The following is an 8472-nucleotide window of genomic DNA, read 5'->3' on the forward strand; positions in this document are numbered from 1 at the left end:
TTTTAAAACCGGTGCTTGAACAGCAGGGAGCGACATGCACAATGTGATTTTACCAAAGTGCAATGTTTCTGTCGATATACAGAGAACCAAATTATAAACCAAACATACACCATATTTCTGAAACGTGGGTGAAATTAATGCATTATGAACCTTATCAGTTTTGACTCATGGATATTAATTAGCCGCATAATGTTTGTCCAATGAAGTGCAACAGTCATTTCTGGAAGTAAAAATCCATTCATTTTCTCCATAGGGGAACTGATTTTGAACAATAACTTATAAACCTTTAAAGACAGACCTAATATGAGCTATGAGGTTGTTAATAAATTGCTTTTGTTGAAGCCATCAGCCTGCATTATTTTAACTTGTATTTAAAAAAAAAAAATCCTGTATATCATTGGAATTCCTGGTGAAAAACTACATTACCCATGATTCTTAAAAGAAATCTCTGCCAAAAGAACTGCTCACTCCCATGAAGCAATGCAGTAAGCTTGAAGTATATTGTTTATTTATACTACTGGGCTGTTGAATGCTTTATTCCAGTTGGTTGATGAACATTTTAAGATGTGCAATTATTTATAAGTAGTTCCAGAGAAGTCTTGGCTACATTACAGTTCCACTTTGCCAAATTATTTAAGTTATTTAAAAGATCATTTCTCTGACTCCTGGCTGTTGAATTATTAAAAAAATAAAGCACACCAGAGGTGTAATGGCCACTTCGCTTCTAATAATTCAATGGCCTTTTACTTAGGTCTGTATATATAAACCGATCAGGCATAACATTATGACCACCTTCCTAATATCGTGTTGGTCCCCATTTTGCTGCCAAAACAGCCCTGACCCGTCAAGGCATGGTCTCCACTAGACCCCTGAAGGTGTGCTATGGTATCTGGCACAAGATTGTTAGCAGCAGATCCTTTAAGTCCTGTACGTTGTGAGGTGGATCCTCCATGGATCTGACTTGTTTGTTCAGCACATCCCACAGATGCTCGATTGGATTGAGATCTGGGGAATTTAGAGGCCAAATCAACACCTCTAATTCATTGTTGTGCTCCTCAAACCATTCCTGAACCATTTTTGCTTTGTGGCAGAGCACATTATCCTGCTGAAAGAGGCCACAGCCTCCAGGGAATACCGTTTCCATGAAAGGGTGTACATGGTCTGCAACAATGCTTAGGTAGGTGGTAACATCCACATGGATGGCAGGACCCAAGGTTTCCCAGCAGAACATTGCCCAAAGCATCACACTGCCTCTGCCAGCTTGCCTTCTTCCCATAGTGCATCCTGGTGCCATGTGTTCCCCAGATAAGCGACGCACATGCACCCGGCCATCCACGTGATGTATTGCCATTGGCCATTGCTGGCCATTTCTCTGTGGTCCAGTTCAATGCTCACGTGCCCACTGTTGGTGCTTTCGGCAGTGGACAGGGGTCATCATGGGAACCCTGACTGCCGCTATGCAGCCCCATATGCAACAAACTGTGATGCACTGTGTATTCTGACACCTTTCTATCAGAACCAGCATTAACTTCTTGATCAATTTGAGCTACAGTAGCTCCTCTGTTGGTGGACAGCCTTCACTCCCCACATACATCAATGAGCCTTGGCCGCCCATGACCCTGTTGCTGGTTCACCAGTTCCTTCCTTGGACAATTTTGATAGATAGTGAATATATATATATATATATATATATATATATATATATATATATATATAAATACACACACACACACATACCTTTCAGGATCAGCATAAGATGATAGAAGAGCAAATTGGTCCATTCTTAAACCACGTAAGCTGAGTGAACTTAAGGGATTCCCAGAGAATTATTACTCAGAATCAGTTGTTATTGCGTTATCTTAAATGCTATGAAGATAAAGATGTATCGGCACCTATGCTGTAATAAATAACTGTTGTTATGAGTCAGTTCAATAAACCCAGCAATTGGAATTTTATGGTTCTTTTCGAGCCCAAACGGAGTCAGTTTCTTGCACAGCTCCGTTTGAACACAGATCCACAGTGCTGGGATCACATCTCCTTGCCTGGAGCTGTAAATCAAAGGTAATGCAGAATGACATTGTCTGTCTGAGTTATTCTCAGTGGTAGTGTATTCTTTAAGGGCCCCAATAAATGGCTTGATGAGTGCAGTTTTCTTTATTTCTTATGTAAACAGGATGTTGGGGTGGGACATATCGATGGGTTTATCCCATTTGTGTGTGTGTTTGTTTTCATGATTTATGAGGACACATTTGTATAATGACATGGGTATTACACTGGTATTACGACAAACATGTTTTATGAGGACGTTTCATGAGTCCTCATATTTAAAATAGCTTTAAAAACATACTACAATGTTTTATTAAAAATGTAAAAATACAGAATGTTTTCTGTGAGGGGTTGGGGTAGTGTGGGGCATTTAAGATTATAAAAAAATATCAGTAAGCTATAATATATATAAAATCGTCATTTATTGGGGACTTTCAATTGGGAGGTGGCTGTCCTGAACCCTAACCCCTAAATTTCAACTAATGAAAATGATATTGAAATAATTTGTGCATTTTTTTCCATTGTTGTTTTTAAAAATTTATTTTTGATGTTTTTAAAAAGTGAAGTTAAAAAAAAAAATTATATATATTTTATTTTTAAATCATGAAACTTTATGTAAAAAAATGTGCCGCATTTTTATTTCACTACCAAAACAGTATATGATTTAGTCCATTGGCTGAGACTGATTTTAAACACACTTCTACATTTTTGATCAGGAAATATTCCTGTCCCTCTCTCTCTCATAGCCTCTCTTTCATAGTAGATAGATACCATCATTTTTAGTTAAATGTGTTCAAAAGTCTGAAAATCTGTGTGTAACTTTAAGGAACATCACTACCAAACACCTTTTTTTCTGCAATTAAGCAAACTTTTTGTGTTATTCCATAAGATTTAGTTTTTGTGTGTGTACAACTGTTCAGGGTAGTGTTTCCCAAAAGCATCGTAAGCCTAAGTTGATCGTAGCTCCATTGATCAACTTAGGCTTATGATGCTTTTGGGAAACACTACCCTGAACTGTGCTAGGTAACCATATGCTGATAAGCATCTTTGAGCTAGGCTCAAAAGTATCTAAAATTGTCACTACCGAAACAGTCACATCCGAAACATGTGGTAAAGTTTTGGTTGTGACATCATTGTTTGAGTGTTATTTGATAATATTTTTTTTTTCTGTGTACAACTGTTCAGAACTGTGCTAGCTAACCATGTGTTGATTAGTATCTTTGAGCTAGGCTCAAAAGTATCTAAAATTGTCACTACCGAAAAAGTCATGACCGAAACAGTTATCATCATTTTGGTAGTGACAAAAGGGAACACAATCATTTATTTGAGGGTAATAAACAAAAATTTAGTACAGTTATGCATTATCATATTTTAATATGTTTTAGTAGTGTTTTAGTATGTGATTTAAAATTCTGTAATGTGATGTGGTGGCTACCAACACCGTCACTACCATAAATGTGCAGTCGCAAATGAAACATAGGATGTTTTGTCAAAAATAAAGTATATTGAATTATCAACTAAGATGTTATGATAGTGTCAATGTATATTCAAACTAATGAATCCTTAACTTTAAATCAGTATGATAAACTTTATGCCTTTTACAAAGAAAGACTGAATTCAAAATACAACAAATCTCATAAATTACACTTGAAATGTTGTTAAAATTGTAATTGTTATTGAATTACCTGTGAAAATTAAAAAAAAAAAAAAAGCAAAAAAATTATTTACAAGGTAGATGTAAACAAAATCTTAATAGGTCAATGTAACCCTTCTTATTAAATTATTTATTGTTGCGTCTCGGTAGTGACAAATTTGGGTAGAGGAAAAATATTCCAAAACGTTTTGAAAATACAATATGAGAATTAACCGCACCATTACTAGAAATGTGTACCTTGGATATTATACAATTTGCATACATACAAAATATGTGGGAAAAGACATTATTTTTCAAGACATTTCCAACTCTGACTTTGAACCAATTCTGTATAATGGCCCATATACACACCAATAGGCTTTATTCACAACCAAGATGTGAACTCTGAAAATCTGAAATGGCAATTATAGGATATGAATGCTTAGCTCTTTATCTAAAAGAGTTTTGGCTTATATGGACAGCAATTACATACGTGTATTAGTTCATGTGCCGGGGGAAGTTTGCTGTTCACTGTTGCGTAAAAGGAAAGATTAGAGCCGGGCAGTGGAGCTGTTTTGTTGCCGTGTTCCTGTTTGTGTGTGTGGGTGTTTTGGAATGTGTGTGTTTCTCCATTATTCAGCAGGAAGTCCTCTGTGTGTGCAGCCGTGCAGAGAGGACCGAGGCAATGATGTCATCGCTAGTCATGAGAGCGTCGTTGGTAATTAAACAACTCAGCTGCAGGAAGTGTGTGTGTGTGAAATACTTTTGGGGGCAAAATGGCTGCAAAAATTCCCTAGAAGCAGCCAATTATGAATAATTCCTTTTGAGTATGCTGTGAAATAGCAAAAAAAGGTCCATAAAAAGAATAAATAATGTGTTATTCAGTTTTACAAATAGCAAAAGTTGAATTTTAGTGTTAAGTCTGTGGCCCAGTATTATAATTAGATTTATTTAAAGTTAGTGGGAGGTTTTCATCCAAAAAGTTGTTACTTTTCATTTTAGTGTTCAGTGCTCTGAAACACCAAAGATATACTCATGAACAGTGTTGGGGATAGTTACTTGTAAAAGTAATGCGTTACAATTTTGTGTTACTCCCTAAAAAGTAACTAACTACATTTACTTAGTTACTTTTTGTGGAAAGTGAAGTATTATGTTACTCTTGTGTTACTTTTTCTCACCTCAGCTGGGCTCCCTTATTTGTTTTTTAAAGGGTTAGTTCACCCAAAAATGTCGGCTTTTTGACGTAAAACCTGGAAGCGCTGCACTGTTAATTTTTTTAACTGCCTATTTTGGGGCATCATTAAATATGAGCCGATTTAGGCTGCGGCCCCTTTAAATGCTCATGCTTCCCGGCCCCGAGCTCGCGCTTGCCTTAAACACCATAAACAAAGTTCACACAGCTATAACCCTCAAAATGGATCTTTACAAAGTGTTTGTCATGCAACATGTCTAATCGCGTAAGTATAGTATTTATTTGGATGTTTACATTTGATTCTGAATGAGTTTGATGGTGCTCCATGGCTAAAGCTAACATAACACACTGTTGGAGAGATTTATAAAGAATGAAGTTGTTTATGAATTATACAGACTGCAAGTGTTTAAAAAATGAAAATAATGACAATCTTGTCTCCGTGAATACAGTAAGAAACGATGGTAACTTTAACCACATTTAACAGTACATTAGCAACATGCTAACGAAACATTTAGAAAGACAATTTACAAATATCACTAAAAATATCATGTTATCATGGATCATGTCAGTTATTATTGCTCCATCTGCCATTTTTCGCTGTTGTCCTTGCTTGCTTACCTAGTCTGATGATTCAGCTGTGCACAGATCCAGACGTTAATACTGGCTGCCCTTGTCTAATGCTTGAACATGAGCTGGCATATGCAAATATTGGGGGCGTACATATTAATGATCCCAAATGTTATGTAACAGTCGGTGTTATGTTGAGATTCGCCTGTTCGTCTGAGGTCTTTTAAACAAATGAGATTTATATAAGAAGCAGGAAACAATGGAGTTTGAGACTCACTGTATGTCATTTCCATGTACTGAACTCTTGTTATTTAACTATGCCAAGATAAATTAAATTTTTAATTCTAGGGTACCTTTAAGTTTGAAACACTGTAGTCACATGGACTATTTTAACAATGTATTTGCTTACTTTATGGACCTTGAAAAATGCAATGACGTTGTGGCCTATATGTGTGGTTCAGATACCTTTCGGATTTCATCACAAATATCTTAATTTGTGTTCCGAAGATGAATGAAGGTCTTACGGATTTGTAACGACATGAGGGTGAGTAATTAATGACAGAAATTTCATTTTTGGGTGACATAACCCTTTTATAACAAAAAACATGAAGGCAAATGTGAAGGCCCTTTCACACCGAAAGTGAAATGAATTAGCCTCAGGCTGAAGGAAATGCAATTTCACATATGTACAGTAGCTCAAACCTTTCAGCTGTGCTGCCATTCTGGATTGCAGAAGAGCTTCAGCAAACAAAAATAAGAAGAAAAAGAAACACAAATGTTAACTATGATGCTCGAAGTTCAATGCAAAGGGAGATATTTTCTTTTAAAGAATTCTTTAAGGACTACAACAAACGGCTGGTAGAGACTACAATGAGCTTCTTCCTGGGTTGGTGACATCACTAACCCTAAAATTTACATAAACCCCGCCCCCGAGAACACGCAACAAAGAGGTGAGGTCATGTTATTGCAATACAGTATGTAACACAAATGCAATAGCATGTCATAAAAGCAAGATGCCAACATATGTTATAACCGTAATTAAACTAAACTATAACTTACCTGTTCTATCTTCATGCAGCATATATTCTCTGGCTCTGTAGGATCTTACAACAGTTCCCAGTTCCACACGAGCGATTTATAGATTATCATGACAGAACATGCTAATCAGTGACTTTAAGATATCACACATCAGCTACATAAATTCATCAACTAACCATTCAGAAACGTCCTGTCGCATTCTACATATTGTCACTTTTTCTTGAGTCTCTCCATCATTGTCCGACTTCGGTTTGAACATAAAAGGCTGAACAGTTTCTGACATTTTCAGTGAGTCTGAGGTAATCGGCGCTGCTAACACTGTGTGCTCACAGGAGCTCTTGAAACCCCGCCCTCTGCTTAGGAGCAGCAGCTCATTTGCATTTAAAGAGACACACACAAAAACGGAGCGTTTTTGCTCACCCTCAAAAAGTGACAAATTTAACATGCTATAAAAAATTACCTTGAGCTAAAACTTCACATACACACTCTGGGGACATCAGAGACTTGTTTTACATCTTGTAAAAATGACATTATACCACCCCTTTAAAGTCATTTTTGCTTGTTGGTATGACTGAACTGGATAATCAAATGTCAGCAGCAAAGACATTGGTAAATAAAGTGAGATTAAATACATGAAGTATATTTGTGTTAATACGTTTCAGGTTTGAGTGTATTTATGTTAATTATTTCAGGTTTGAGTAAGATTCAGAGTTTCATTTTGAGGAATACTGAATCTGTTTTTGTGCAAGTGAGATGAGTAAATGCATACTCACATTTAGCCTAGAACTACAATAACCGTCATGTTCACACAGCGCAAACACCTCTGCACTTCTGATTTCTCTCAACATGGAGACAGGAGAGCTGTCAGTCAATAAATGGGAAAACAAAGTAACTTGAATTACTTATTTGAATGTAAAGTATTTTGTTGCAAATTTAAAAAGTAATGTGTTGCTTTACTACTTGAAAAAGTAATCTGATTACATAACTCCTGTTACTTGTAATGCGTTACACCCAACAGTGCTCAAAGTGGGAAATAATTTTTTTTTTCTTTTTCTTTTTTTTCACAGAATATCATTGATATACCACTTCCGCCGTCTCACCGGAAGTTGTACCCACGTTCTTTTTTTACAGTAGCGCCCCCCGGAAACAAGTGAATATTCAGATGAGTATTAGAATATCAGGTTTCCATATTAGGCAGCTTCAACATCAAAGTGTTTTTAAAGTTGGAAATATCCTCTCATAGAATGAGTTTTGCAACTTCTCCTCCATAAATTATATTTTTGGATACTTTTATGATGCTTTTATGTCTTTTTATGTTTGAAAGCTTCAGTACTCATGTGTAATCTTCAGATAGTCTGCTTTTATGTTCTACAAAGAAAGTCATATGAGTTTAGATCATCGTGAGGGTGAGTAAATGCTGACAAAATTTTCATTTTTGTGTGAAATAGCCTGGCTCTTTAGTTTCTGTTTTCTCGTGTTTTCCACATACATTTCCTTATCAGTGTGAGATAAACAGCAGCCTGTGATTTAACGTTACTCTCACTCTGGTCACCAATTAAGTACATGGAATTGTCTTTCTTCCTCGTTCTCACATACTGCGGGTTTTTATTTTATTTGTAAAACTTTCCCTTCATACATTAGATTATTATCTTTTCTTAAATTCGCTCATTTAGGCTACAGTCATTTATGACGAGCACCTTGCATCTATCTGTTAGTGTCTGTCACATGAGAAAGAAAGCCCTCATAAACACAGTTCTGATTCTGACCAGAGAGAAGATTAAATTAACAACTGACTTTATTAATAGACCTGCTGTGCTGTTATTGATGATCTATCCCATGCTGACGATGAGGCTACAATCAATCGCTGATTTAGGTCAATGAAATCAAAATGTTTTATTTTACAGAGGAGGGCGACACCATGTGGACCTTCTGATTATTTCATCTTTTTTCTTAGTCTGTGTAAAGTTCGTCACACAAGAGAAGAAGAATGCATGTG

This window comes from Megalobrama amblycephala, linkage group LG17 (assembly GCF_018812025.1).
Source record: "Megalobrama amblycephala isolate DHTTF-2021 linkage group LG17, ASM1881202v1, whole genome shotgun sequence".
Taxonomy (NCBI): Eukaryota; Metazoa; Chordata; class Actinopteri; order Cypriniformes; family Xenocyprididae; genus Megalobrama; species Megalobrama amblycephala.